A 15,284-nucleotide genomic window follows, 5' to 3' on the forward strand; every position below is an offset into this window, starting at 1 on the left:
TTGGGCCAGTGAAGCAACGTCCTCCACAACTAGACTGAAGAACAAAATGACAGCAACTTGTCTGTTCCCCTTCCCCCAATTCCCCAGCACTGTTCTCATCCCCCCAGTTCCCCAATTTAAAAAAAAATCTTTAAAAATGCCATAAGAAAAATAAATATTTCTGTCAGTCTGAAACTCTCTAGACCCTAACCACTTTATTGCTTGTATTGAAACAATTGTTTTCATAAACTTTTTTTAAAATTGTGAAATATATCACACAGGAAAATATGTGTGAAAAGAAAAGATGAACAGCTAAAAAATGTAGCACAAAGCAATACCCAAACACCCATAAAACCAATACCCAGGTCAGGAAATAGAAAATCATCAGAAACCCAACCCATGCCTAAGCCCAATTACCCCACCCTCTAAAGCAGCAGTTCTCAACCTGTGGGTCACGACCCCTTTGGGGGTTGAACGACCCTTTCACAGGGGTCGCAGGGTACTCGTATGTGGGCGTATCTGCAAGTGGGCCTGGAGACAGATAAAGGAGCGGTGTCTCAGTTCCTAAGACCATCGAAAATATGTGTTTTCCGATGGTCTTAGGCGACCCCTGTGAAAGGTTGAAAACCACTGCTCTAAAGGTTATCATTCCCCTGATTTTTATGGGTATCACTCTGTGTGTGTGTGTGTGTGTGTGTGTGTGTGTGTGTGTGTGTGTGTGTGGTATACTACGAAACATCACACATGCATATCGAAATTCTACATTTCTAGCCATTTATTACACTTTATGTAAATGAATTATATAATATGTATTTTTTGTTGTTGTGTATGGCTTCTTTTATTCAACAGTGTGTTTTCATTGTAAGAATCATGCTGTTGGTGCTTCATTTGTCTTCATTTCATTGCTGTATGGTATTTCAAAGGATGGATATACCACAAGTTATTTATCCATTTTTATTGTTGATGCATGTTGGGCTGTTTCCAGCTTGGGGTGATTACAAATAGTGCTGCCATGAACATTCCAATACATGATTCCTGATGCACAGGTCATTCCGGTTAAGTATATAGCTAGAAATGGAATTACTGAGTTATAGGAAATGCAAATCTTCAGCTTTAGCAGACTGTCAAAAAGTTTTCCAAATTGGTTGCCCCGATTTATACCCCTTAGAAATTATGATCTATTGGGTTGTCAGGAAAGTCATGATGCATTTTTGCAACAAAAAACATAGAAACAATACGTCATGACTTTTCTGACAACCCAATAGTTGCTGACCTACTTGGTAAAGTCAGTCTCTCAAATTTTAGCCATCATTGCCACTTTTTGAAATATTGCTTCAACACTCTTCCTTTCCCCTCCTTCTTGAACTCCTCTTCTCATTTTATTTATATGTATCTTATTCTTTTTTTTTTAAGATTTTTATTGGGGAATTGGGGATGGGAACAGTGCTGGGGAATTGGGGGAAGGGGAACAGACAAGTTGCTGTCCTTTTGTTCTTTAGTCTAGTTGTGGAGGACGTTGCGTCACTGGCCCAAGTTGGCACCATCATTGCGCTCTTCCCGGGCGAGGCAGATGAGTCGCCGGCTTCTGGACGGCCACTCACTGTGGCTGCTGGCCACTCACGCTGGCTGCTGGCCACACACGGTAGCCCATGGCAACCCACTGCAGCAGGAGCTACAGCCTACGCCATCGCCAGCGACCCATGGCAGCCCAGCTCCAAGTTGAGCTGTTGTTCAGCATCTTAGCTGTAGAGGGCAGTGTCACTGGCCCTCATATGTGGGATCCGAACTGGGGCCCTCTGGCATCCCAAGCCAGCTCTTAACCAACGCGCCACTCGGCCGGCCCCCTATCTTATTCTTTATTTTGTATTTCTACCCTTTTGTCCTCCAGGATTTATTCTGGCTATTATCCTCTGGTCTATATTTTATCTCACTCATTCTGTTTGGTTGTGCCTTACTATTCATCCATCTGTTGAATTTTTAATATCACTTTTAATTTTTATCCTAGAAGTTTTATTTGGTTCTTTCATTTTATGGTTTTTAATGCTTTGTCAAAATTCTCAGTTGTGTCTTTTATTGTCATGAACATAATAAGCATGTTTATTTTAAAGTCTGTGTCTAAAACTAAAAAAATCTAGAGCCATGTGAGTCTATTTTATTTTGTTGTTTTTTTGTTGAGTTTTGTTCATATTGTTTTTTCCTCATATGCTGTTTTTGTTGTATGGTATATGTTGGAAATATTCTTTGTAGAAATAACATACATTTTCATCTGCCAGGAACTTGGTAACATAAATGATAAGGGATTATCAGAAATACAGATAACTTGAAGATGTACTTTATTCCTTGGAATGTCTTGTCTACTTCTGGTTCACTATGGTTTTCAGGGTACTGTGCTTTGAAGTCCAAACTCAGTGAGAGAGGTCATAAGAGGCCAGCCTAGTGGACACTAGACTTTAGTTTTTAAGCCTCTAACTCTTTTCAGCTACCTCCTGGAGAATCAGAAATTACCTACAGTGAAAAGTGACCACAAACTCTCGGCTAAACTTCCTGAGATCTGTCTTTACCTGCCTCCTGGCCAGAAACTTCCTACTGGAGTCCTTCCTTTGCAAGTCAATTTCCTGAGAGCTTGCTTTTGAGATGAAACTTTTGTAATGTAATTTTTGTTATCAAGAGGTGTAAAAGCTCAACTATCTTATTATAGCAAATGTGTATATGTGTGTGTACCTATAACAAATTCGTATGTATACAAATGTATTATATATGTAAGTTCTTATCATGAACAATATATGGTAACTAAAAATTCAGTTGCATACAATGTAGGTTAATGGAAGTCAATATTTTTTCAGTCACTCTATATCGCTACAATGCTGTATTATCATAGACTGTATGATACTGATTGTGTAATGAAATGAAACAGTTCCAAAGTATGACAAGTTTTCCACCTCTTACTATATCTTTTCTCCAATAAAAGTTTATAAAGTGAGCCATGCTGTTTCCAAGTGGAGACTGGCCAGAGGATGACAGCCCAAACACGAATCATGTCTTATCCAAATTCATGTTAGTGTAGAGTGTATTATTTCAGCACACACAGACACACACACACACACACACACACACAGACACACACAGACACACACACACTCACACACACACACACTCCTTGAATTCAAATCTAAGGATTACTCTATTTGTAAACCATACCATCTTCTCTAGCTACTTTAAGCAGGAAGAAAAATTTTAAAGGGTATTTGTAACTTTGGAAATCTTTGGAAAGGATGGTGGAACAGTTTTAGGTTAAATTTCCAGGAAAAAGTATGGGTGAGAAACAGGGAGCAGAACCCATTACCTTTCCCATGATTAGAGGACTGTTGCCGTTACGTTTCTCTGTAAAATGGATGATCCACACCTGCTTTAGTTTCAAATCAAAGTCTCACTTTGGTGCAGGTGACTGGTTGAAATTCAGTCAAGTTGCTTGTGATTATTGTGGCTGATTTTACAGTGTTGTCCCTTTAAAATAATTGATGCCAGCTGCTTTGGGAACTATAATATAGAAAAAGCCACTGCAGATTCATGTACTTGTCTCTAGAACTCCCCCAGGCTCAAGAATCACCCACGGCTTCTTCTTATTGATTTTTTACTTTTCTTTTGTTAGCTCCCATCATGGCTGATATCAATGGTATCCTACGTTGATGCTGACTCTATGCATAGCCCGTTTGAATTGGCGACTCCATTTTAAACTGCTTGTTTGAATCTTAAGACAGAGTTTCCAGCGATTGTGCCTCAGCTCCATGCACCAAAACCCTGGGCAAGTTTCCTCCATCACCCATGGCGCACCTAGGACTTTGAAATACTTCTCCAAACAGTACCACAGTACATTCAGCCCCCCCGGCAGAGGCATGGGGTGGCACTGTACTGATCCATTAATAAGAGAGAGTGTTCTAGCATAGGAAAGCTCTACAAGAAAGGAAAGGGTCTCCCCTGGAGTTTTGCAACATGGTGATACTGACACTATCCATTGGTGGGAGAGAGAAAAAGAACTGCAGAGGAAGCCAAGATACAAAAGAAGGAAAAAGGTGAACAAAACCTGAGATAATATATCAAGACCAAGGTAGTGGCTTTTAGATGTTTGAGATCCCAAACCCACTTCTCTTGCAGGCAGACAAATAAAACACATCATACTGTTTCTCTGTGCTTGTAAGCCATTGGACATTTCAATGAATATCTGGGTGTAGGGGGAGGATGATCATTAGACACCTGTGTTTCATCATTGTACCTGGAAGCAACTTGTTTCTTTGATCATTTTCTATTTCAGGTACTATGTTGAGCACTTCTACATTTATACTTATGCCTATGATCTTTTGAAGATCTAAGCATATGAATCTCTGTAAAGGTCAAAGAAACCTCATTTAATGTTATCTCAAATCTGTGGGTGATTTTTTTCCCTTGATAATAAAAATGTTAATTTTACAAATAAGGAAAGTCATCTTTGATTTCCTAACTTTGAAAATTCCTTTCAAATACGTTTCCATATATTCACATATATTTATATATGTCACACTGTGTGACTTTGAGTGTTTCATGTTTACAGATCCCCACATTGATGCATGTGTGTGTGTGTGTACATACATACATGTATATTATGGACTGTCATTATTAAGTAATGATATTGTTTTTTATAACACAAGTGTTGAAATGACAAGAGTAACAGATGTCTAGGACAGTGAATCTTAACTGGGAGTGATTTTGTTCCCCAAGGGGCACTTGGCAATGTCTTCAGACATTTTTGTTTTCTACAACTAGGGTTGGGGTGCTATTGGCATCTAGTAAGCAGAGGACAGAAATGCTGCCAGACAGCCTATAGTGCACAGGACAAAGAGTTTCAGTACCAAGCATTGAGAAACTCTGTCCTAGAGGTAGAGAGGTAGGCGTATTATTAATTGTACAAATGTTTATTGGGCACCTATAATATGCAAGGCTCTATTTTAGCCATGGTTCAGGTATAAGCATAATTCAAACACATTTTGGTATGTTCTCAATTTATTTAGTAAGGGAGTACATCAGGCAGGGTCCCAACAGGAAACATTTGGTATGCACAGAATAAGATAAGCTGAAGAACTATTTACAAAGGAATGAATAGAGGGGACATATAAGGAATAATGTGGTTACCCTATAAAACTAAGATATTTAGTGAATACTGGAACCTGGAAAGGGGTGGAGTCTCCTAGTGTCAGTCACTCTGAGAGGAGTGACTTTTAGTTGAGAGATGTAGCCACCTTGAAGTGACCTCCCAGGAAAAAATCAGGGGACTAAATAGCCCAACCTCCCCCCCACCTACTGTAAGAGCGCCTCATGAGCCATCAGAAGTTAGAGTGGGCGTCTGTTAGTGTTCTGCATGCAGCTCAGTGTCCTACTGCAGAGAGCAGGATGGAGAAGAGTGAAAAAGGTATTGGGCATGGGTGGGGAGGGGAAGTAAAGACCAACCAAAGGTATCTGGGCAAGGAATTAGTTTACAAATAACTGCCATTTAACGCAGAAATTGGTAAGTGCCAGAAGGGAGACCCAAACCAAGGGCTCTCAGCCTTCAGAGGCATGATAGATTCTATCTTGGATGAGCTCAGGGAAGGCTCAGTAAAGGATGCAGCATTTGAAAAGATGACCTTGAGGAGAGAATAGCGTAACCAACACGTCAGCCTTTTCCCACTTTGAAAGGTCACATTCTTCTCATACATACTGGGAACAAGGATGGTTTAGTTTACAGGCTTTCCTAGCCTCACCATCCTGCTCTTCTTCCCACGGCTCCCAGCTCCATCTCTTCTCTGAACACTTTGCTGGGAAGCAGCTCCTGCCTGGGCATGGCTGCCCATGGAAGGCTGAATTGGGCAGGCCCTGCTTTCCTTCTTTTGTCTGTTCCTTTGTCCTTCATAAACCCCTATTAAATAGATACATAGTGTATGTGATCAAAACATATGGTGAATATTTAAATAAAAAAATTATTACAGTAAAAGACACATTGCCATTAATCCCCTTCAAAATACTCCCCCACACTTTGAACACACTCATCCCATCATTCTTGCCACTTTCTGAAGCAGTTCTGGAAGTCCCTTTTCATGAGTGTCTTTAGTTGCACTGTCGTGGCTGCCTAAATGTCATGAATCGATGCAAAATGTTTTCTTTCATGGTCATTTTGACTTTCGGGAAGAGCCAGAAGTCACACAGTGCCAGATCCCGTGAATAAGTTGGATGAGGACACACTGTAATGTTTTTATTTGACAGAAATTGCCATACCAGAAGCGATGTGTGACACACAGTGTTGTCATGATAGAGAATGAAGTAAAGACACTCACAAAAGAAGACTTCCAGAACTGCTTCAGAAAGAGGCAACTGACGGAATGGGAGAAGATTTTGCAAACAACACCTCCAATAAGAGGTTAATATCCAAAATATATAAGGAACCCATACAACTCAACAGCAAAAATACAAACAATCCAATTAAAAAATGGGCAGAGGACCTGAATAGACATTTCTCTAACAAGGACATACAGATAGCCAATTGACATATGAAAAGATACTCAACATCACTAATCATCAGAGAAATGCAAATAACCACAATGAGATGTCACCTCACACCGGTTAGAATGGCTATCATCAACAAGACAAATAACAAGTGTTGGAGAGGTTGTGGAGAAAAAGGAACCCTCATACACTGTTGGTGGGAATGCAAATAGGTGCAGCCACTATGGAAGGCAGTGTGGAGGTTCCTCAAAAAGTTAAGAATGGAATTACCATATGACCCAGCAATCTCTCTCCTGGATATTTACCCAAAAAATTTGAAAAAATTTGTCCTTAAAGATATATGTGCTCCAATGTTCATTGCAGCATTATTCACAGCGGCCAAGACATGCAAACAACTGAAGTGTCCTTTGATATATGATTGGATAAAGAAAATGTGGTATATATACACAATGGAATACTACTCTGCCATAAGAAAAGATGAAATCGTTTTATTTGCAACAAAATGAATGGATCTTGAGATTATTATGCTAAGCGAAATAAGTCACACAGAAAAAATCGAGAACCATATGATTTTACTGATATGTGGGATATAAAACTGAAAGCAACAAAAGAACAAGACAAAGAAACAAAAACTCATAGATACAGACAACAGTTTAGTGGTTAGTTTAGTGGTTACCAGAGGATAAGGGGGCAGGGGGTGGTGGTAGATGATGGTAAATGGGGTCAAATACGGTGATGGAAGGAGAACTGACTCTGGGTGGTGAACACAAAATATGATATATAGATGATGTGTTACAGAGTTGTACCCTTGAAACCTATGTAACTTTGTTAACCATTGTCACCACAATAAACTTTAATTAAAAAAAAAAGTGGCAGGAATGATGGGATAAGTGTGTTCAAAGTGAGGGGGAGTATTTTGAGGGGACTTAATGGCAATGTGTCTTTTACTGTAATACATTTTTTAACATTTAAACATTCACAGTATCTTTTCATCATAATATGTATATATATATATATATGTATATATATGTATATATATATATATATATATATCTTGGGCTATATACTGTATATATAAAAGTATATATATATATATATATTATACACACACACACATACACACACACACACACACATATATACCTCAACTGTTATGTAAGGTTGTAGTAACCAAAGGACATTATTAATATAACAGAGAAGCACAGATGTTAAAACGCTGATATGACTTTCACCCTAGTACAAGGGAAAACACAATGTGAAGTTCACATAAGGAACACTCTCACCACACCCCCCACCTACTGTGCTGTCCTGTTTTATTGTCTGCCCCTCACTGTGAATCCTACCCTCTAATCTCCTTCCTGTGACTCTGCTTATGTTTCAGGAAGCCTGTCTGTCTTCACACAGAGACTAATCTCAACCCAGTAACTACCTCCTGTCTGCCAACAGAACACTCTCCCAGCTTCGTATGGTTCCATTTAAGGCACTATCCCAGGGAGAGTCCATGGTGGCCTTTGGCATCCCATGTCTCACCCAGCTGTCCAGAGCTGATGTGGGCACTCCTATTCCAGCCCCTGAGGGGTCTCTATACCACAGTGAGTTGCAGACAATCCTCCTGCGTTGATTACTCATTGGAGAGCTCTGGGATTTCTTTCCGATTCCCCCTCTAGCACACACACATACACTTTTCCCAAGGATGAGTATTAATTATCAGAGATATTAAAATCTAAACCCATAAGGTGAAAGAAAAATATTTTGCTAATGTCCCTGTAGTTTTCAAAGCCTCCTCTTTATTTGTAATTAATGCCTTATGTAATTTACCTTTGAACAGTGTAGGTGCCCCCACCCTTTCAAACTCTACCCCCTAGAGACTGTTGGAAATAAGAAATGAGCCCATTTTCCAGCTTTATGCCTCTTAAGAACTGCTATCATGCCTACACAAAGACCTAACAGGGACTTTGTAATTACTTCTTGAAAGAGCTAGATTAAATTCTTAGCCAAGGGCCATTCTCTTCCCCAGACTCTCTGAAGGAAAAGGAAAAGAGCAGCTTTGTTTTTCTAATAATAGAAGATTTAAAATTGAGAGATAGGAGCTGGAGTGTTGGGGGACTGATGGTGGAGAAAACAACGGAAGCACATCACAGAGGTTGGAAATCATGGACATAACCTGTAGATTAAATTCATTGTCCAAACATGTATACGAAAGCAATTAATTGTGTGTAATAGAGCAGGTACCAAATTATAGGTGATGTTTCATTATTTCCTTTAAAGATGTTTTTGTATTTTTAAAAATTGTCTTCTTTTTTTTTTTTTTTTTAGCTGAGCCATCCTGCCACCTGTTGGCAGCTCAGCAGCAGCTCAGCTCAGGCCGGACATCGAACAGCTGTTGCTCAGAGCTCAAACTCTTGAGCGAGCTCTTAACCAACTGAGCCACTCGGCCGGCTGTATTTTTAAAAATTATATGTAGCTGATTTAGAGAGGGATATGAACTCACTGGAATAGAAACACACAAAGTTATTGTTTTTCCAGTTTCTTGGGTTATAGTCAACTTTTCTCCCCCACGTGATAGTGGATTCCCTTCATGATGTCGCAGCTGAGTTCTATAACTCTGGGCCACTTTTTGTTATTAGATCAGCCTTTCTTCCTTTCTCTTAGATTCAGTGTTGTTTATTTTAAATTGCTAATTCTGTAGCCATTTTGAAGTCCTCCTTGTCCATCTATCTCCAAGCTGCTTCCCCCAACTACAAGAACTAGACTTGAGGCTAGTGCCTTGGAATTCAGAGGGTGGCACATACCACACCAATGTTGGGGCCCAGGGGCGGGAGGGGGTGACATGTCTCCTTACTGGCTGCCCAGTGGGAAAGTGGCTTCTTTCTGTTGGCTGCTGTTTCTTCTCTAACACTGAGTAGCCAGTAGTCATTGGTTCTCCCTATGTCAAGTTTCCAAAGGAATGCTGGTTATTTCAGCGGATTTTTTTTAGTGTTTAGAGAGCCTTAGGAGGCCCTGTCCCTTAAACATTTCCCTGGATTTGTCTCTCAGTTGCTTTATCTCCAGGCTGTCTGCTCACAGCCTGGAGATATGGGGCCCCCATACCACACTAGCAACTCTGTAGGCTGAGGTAGCTTCAAGCTGTCTGGAGCTATCTACCCTCATGCCTGCTCAGGAAACATACATCTTTGCTACATGAAATGATGACAAGTACTGGTTCCACTACTGGCATACCCTATCTCAGTCATACCTTCTGTCTTCTATCGCCTCTGACATGTCCTAGCAGTGGGCATTTTGCCAATCCATTCACTTGCCAACTTTCAGATAAAATGATCCTCTGTGGAGGGAGAGGAGGCTCAGGCAATTTCCACTTCATGATTGATTGTCTTGGTAGCCCCTTCTCTTAGCTTCAGAGAGAAAAGGCAAGATCTACTTTCACCAGCACAACACTTCTTCAAAATGCCACCTCCTGTCCCTCTCAACCTTCTTTTATATTACAGTTGTGTGTGAGGTGTGGGTGGGTAGAGCTAACATTACTGAGTGGCATCATTCTACATGCCCTGAAGGAAGGGGGCTGACCACGTAGCTCGTGATCCCCTCAAGTGACATGTTGGGCACTTAGCAACATCTGTTCTTAGTCATGGACTTAAGTAGCTAATTCCAATATTTGTCAACTGACAACATTTTGTCATTATTGGGACTACCCTTCAAAGATAGATAAACATTTCCTCCCAAAATTTGGTTCGGATATCAAAACTGATGATGCCACACATTCACCACCATGAGAGTACGGAAATATTTGTTACTTATAATTGAGGTCTCTAGGGAGAGCAGGGTAGACCTCCCAAGCAAGTCCAAAATGACTTGAGAGATAGCCTGGCCTGCGTTTTTTTTGGTTGTAAGGGAATGGGGCTGGCCTGAGAGTTTCCATGAAGGGTCAGGAGCTAGTGAGATTTGAATGAAGGAACACCAGGCTTTCTTATCAGTTTTCCCAGATGTGGGGTACATAGGGTAGAGGAAGGAGTGAAGCTTAAAAATTGCCAGTAGTCACACATAAAAGATGGGACCAGACTTGTTATTACAATTACATAGATATTAGAGAAAACAAAGAAGATGCTGTTCTTCAAAGTGGTCTGGAAAGCTAGGTCTGGCCCTCCAAGGAGCAGAAACCAAGAGGGGGTTAACTGTGCAAGGGTTTTTAGGGAAAATGCCTATGGGGAAAGGAATAGGGAGGGGGCCAGGGAAGATGGAAGAGTCAGGCTGTGATGCAACTTTGACCTTGAGCAAAAAGCAGGTGAAGAGAAAGTTTGATGGAAACATCCTAGACTGCCACGTAGCCTAAAAAAAGGCCAATAAGGTCTTGGGATGTCTTTGAGACAAAGTTGACCATCAGGGGAGTCCCTGCTAGGAATGAGTCTGCCTTCCTGTCCCTGCTGCATGTGTTTCTGAGCTGGGAGCATCCGTGGGAGACCTGGCCTTCTTGTGAACAAGTGAACAGATTTTGCAGCTCCACACCTGGGCCCCTGGTCAATTGTCCCTGTGGTTGGAGGACTGTGAGGTGCATTCTTGTGGCCACCAAGCATATACACCTAGTCCAGTGATTCTTGCATTGTTAAAAACTTTCTGGAGTTCCTTTTTGGGAAAATTTCTTCACAGGATAATGTAGAAGCGGTGAAAGAGCAAGAGTTTGATAGCTTTTAAAAAGACTCGTGACTCTTGACCAAACAGCATTGTCCAGCTTGATTATCTAAGTACTTATTGGCTCTGTGATTTTGGCTAGTGCAAAAAAAAAAAAAAAAAGAATCTGAGCTTAAATGATAAAAATTGTCATCATTAATGATATTCCAAGGAATATACCACAGGATCTAAAGGCAATTTCAAGGAACAATTCCAGATAGATTTTAAATAATGATAATATCATAAGAATAAGTGTACAGCCTTCCAAGGTGACGTCACTGAGGTGGACCACTTTCAGTACATAGAGGATTTTAGGACTAATAGTAAAAGATAAAAATAGGTCTGCTTTCTACCTTCATTACCTCTCTGTGTATGTACAGGCAGATGGGAATGGGCGACGATCATTCACCATGAAGCTGATGAGTGGGACTCTTCCAAGGCTCTGTACTTAATTTTGTATTTCTACTTTTATATTTTTCATCAAAGGGAGTCTCTCAAATTTTATAACCTTTAGGGCCCACAAAGCTTCCATCCACCCCGGGTATGTGTATGTGTGTATGCACATCCTGGTGTGTTTTGTGCGTGTTTCTATGGCTTCCATTCCCCCATCCTCACACTTAGATGCATATGGTTCTCCATATGGGGTAATGCTGTCCTTCGCTCATGGTTTTAAATGTCTTTGGATTGTTTAATTAAAAGAAATGAAAGGGTAAGAGAGAGAAAAAAGCTCGGCTATACAAATCTCTGAACCAAAGAGAGGGATGGAGGAGGGACATTTTTCTTTCTCTTCCAGGACCTCACGCTTGAAGTTTTCACTGTAGTCTGTTTTGAGGAAAGGATCTCTGTCTTCAAACCACTAGAGGGCATCAATGTGCATACAACTGTCGGATTTCGACAGGGTGCCAAGCTCCAGGGAATAAGGAAGGTGAGTCTCTTATTGCTATAGCCACCAAGTCCCTTTTTTGCTTTTCACAATACGTCTTCCTCCGCTTGGGATGTTGCTTTCTGGTTCTGAATTACCCTAGTGTTCAATCCTCACCTCCTACCCTTCAATCAGACCACACACACACCTCCTCCATATTCTTTGTTGTTGTGATTATCATTTCTATGAATGAAGGTTAAAAGGGCACCATTGTCTTCAGGAGCATAGACCAGAGAGGCAGATGGGCCATGGAAAGAACACTGAACTGGTTCTCAGGAGATATGGACTCAAGCCCCAGGTCGGTCATTGGCTTAAGTGTGATCTTAAGAAAGTCACTTTACCTCTCTGAACCTCAGTGTGCTTATTTGTATAATGGGTGGGGAGAGTCCTCTAAAGTTCTATGTGTCTATAAGAAAAGGCCTGAATCTAGCTAAATATCCTCATTTGCAGGCAAAAACCTAGTTATTTCCTGACATTCACCAAGTGAGCAATCAAAATGAGTGGTTAATAGCTCTTAATTCTAAAATTCTAAAAGCAGCTTTCTTAATATTGTTTATAAACCTCTGATGAACACAATTCCAAATTAAGGACTTCTTTGGTTTTCTAGGTCAATGTGTAAGGAGCTTGGATGTCATCTCTCCTATATGCACCAGAGGAAAGATGAACAAACTGAAAATCAGCAACCCTTGATCCATCAGAAGACTGATGTCACAGGGCATCTATAAACAGAGATAAAATTGCTGCCCTACAAATGGAAGAGACAGACAGGGCACACAGAGGATCACAACTTTCTGAAGCTCAGGAGATGGTAACTCTGCAGGTAACCAGGACCATGTTCTTTTTATCTAGTATATTATGTCTGACTTGCAACAAAAAATGACAAGGCATACTAAAAGGCAAAAAAAAAAAAAAGAGCAAAACCCCCACAGATTAAAGAGACAGAGAAAGCATCAGAACCAAATTTAAATATGGCAGAGATGTTAGATTATCAGACTGGGAATTTGAAACAACTATGATTAATATGCTTAGGGCTCTAATGGAAAAAGTGGACAACATGCCAAGAACAGATGAGTAATGTAAGCAGAGAGAGGGAAACGCTAAGGAAGAATCAAAAGGAAATGTTTGCGATCAAAAACCCCACAACAGAAATGAAAAATGCCCGTGATGAAATTATCGATAAACTGGACTCAGCTGAGGAAAGAATCAATGAGCTTAAAGATGTCAACAGAAACTTCCAAAACTGAAATTCAAAGAGAAATAAGAATTAAAAAGACAGAACAGAAAACCCAAGGACTGAGGGACAATAACCAAAGGTGTGATCTACCTGTATTAGAAATACCAAATCAAGGACTCCCACTCTCTTTCACTCATGCGCTTCTCAGCCACCACCCACATAGTCACATTACTCTACAGGGCAGAACCCTGAGATGAACTAAGAAACCATGTTTCTGCTCACAGCTCCTCACATTGCCATAATTTATTAAATTATCTCTGTTTAAAGGATGAAAGACCTTATAGGGGATAGGTGAGAATTTAAGGCAGGGGAAAGCAGGCTTATCCAATTTCTCTGTAACCTCACAGGTCTCATTAAATTGGGCTTGAAGTGAATTTGACCTTCCCCCATCTTCTGCCTGAATCCCCTCCTCCACAAAAGACAGCTCATTCAAACCACTGGACTGTGACCATTAGACCTCAGAGCTGATACTTCTTCATGGTATAAGCTAGAAATTTTATTCCACTTCCAAAGGAGCTTTGTTATGAAGCTGGAGAAAAGCTGGACCACAGAGCTTGGAGTGGCACATGGACACTTAACCTCTTTGCTGTCCCTCTAAGGACACAGTCTTGAAGTCTCCTGACTATACTCATTTCTCCTGTTCCATCACTTTCATTCATTTTAATCACTTTTATTATAAATGTCCTCAGAAAAGTCCTGCCACCTTTCCTAGCCCTCCTCCATCTCGTTGTGTCCTGCTTAAGTTTCTTTGGTAGCACTCTACCTGAAAGTGACGTTCAGTGCCATCTGTAACCTAGCGAGATGCACCTTGCTGACATTTTCCTTTCCCTCCAGCCACCAAGCTTGTGCAATCCTAAGCTATTTTTATTTTATTTATTGTTTTGACTTAAAAATTTTAATACTCTTCCAATCATCACGTCTGGTTCATTTCAGCTTCTTCACTGCCGAACCTGGGGGCAGGGACTGCTTCAGTTTCTCTGCCTTCTCTTAGTCTGTCATGACCAACGTGTAAAGGTATCTGCTGCATCAAACTTGAAACTTCACATTATCCTTATTTTTCTTGATCTTGACAGATTTGTCATTCTCTCTCCTGGTTGTGAGCCAGAAGTCTTTGATTTTCTCAAGTTTGCGAGGCGTGCGTGGACGGCACCTCAGAATTCCCCCCAATTCCTTGCATACCGCCTGAGACGCACTCACAGCCAACACTAAGGTATTTTTAGTGATCAAAACCCAAGGCATCTCCTTAGTTCCTTGTCTTTACATATGCTATTTCCTCTGCCTTACAAAGACTTCTCCCCATTCATTGGACTGAATAATCAACATCATACTTTAATATATAGTTCAAACGTCATCTCTACCAGGAAGTCTCCCTGAGAAACCAATCCAGCTTTCATGCCTGTCTTAGGTCCTCTCCCCATAACGAGGGCATAACTCTGCTATACTGCTTGCCCTGGCCTGTTATTTCTTCCCTATTAGGCTTCAAGTGTCTAGAGGGCAAGAATTATGCTTCTATCTCTACACCTATTATCTAGTACAATATGTGGAGCAAGGTTTGTTACATGAATAAAAATATAAATGACTTGACAGAATGTAAAAATCTCAAAAATAAGCTGTGAAAAGAAGGTAAATGTAGATCATAGGGGAGAAGAAAAGATAGAAAAGCAGAAAAGGAGACAGGAAAATTCTATGTACTGTTTTAAACATAAAAATTGAGTGATTAATGTTTCAGTCCTTATGCAGATGATTAAGGAAATAGTTTAAGAAATGCCTTTTGAAAAGAATTTTTGAAAAAGCTTAAAGATAAGATCAGTAAAGTGAAAATGGAATTCTCTCAAAATGCTAAATCCATTTATCAAAAGTCAGAAAGCAAAGAAAACGCAAAAGGGTGACAAGCATAGAAAAAGATGACAGAAGAAAGATCAAACATAGGAGTTGTATCAATAGAAACAAATGGATCAAGATTCTCTTAAAAGATAG

At 40.4% G+C, this 15,284-nt stretch overlaps 1 pseudogene; it reads right to left on the bottom strand.

The window, feature by feature from the left end:
- Nucleotides 1-14,231: 14,231 nt before the first annotated feature.
- On the bottom strand, nt 14,232-14,546 carry LOC109389119 (60S ribosomal protein L38 pseudogene; annotated as a pseudogene).
- Nucleotides 14,547-15,284: the final 738 nt, after the last annotated feature.

Source organism: Hipposideros armiger, unplaced genomic scaffold, assembly GCF_001890085.2.
Source record: "Hipposideros armiger isolate ML-2016 unplaced genomic scaffold, ASM189008v1 scaffold_222, whole genome shotgun sequence".
NCBI classification, from domain to species: Eukaryota; Metazoa; Chordata; class Mammalia; order Chiroptera; family Hipposideridae; genus Hipposideros; species Hipposideros armiger.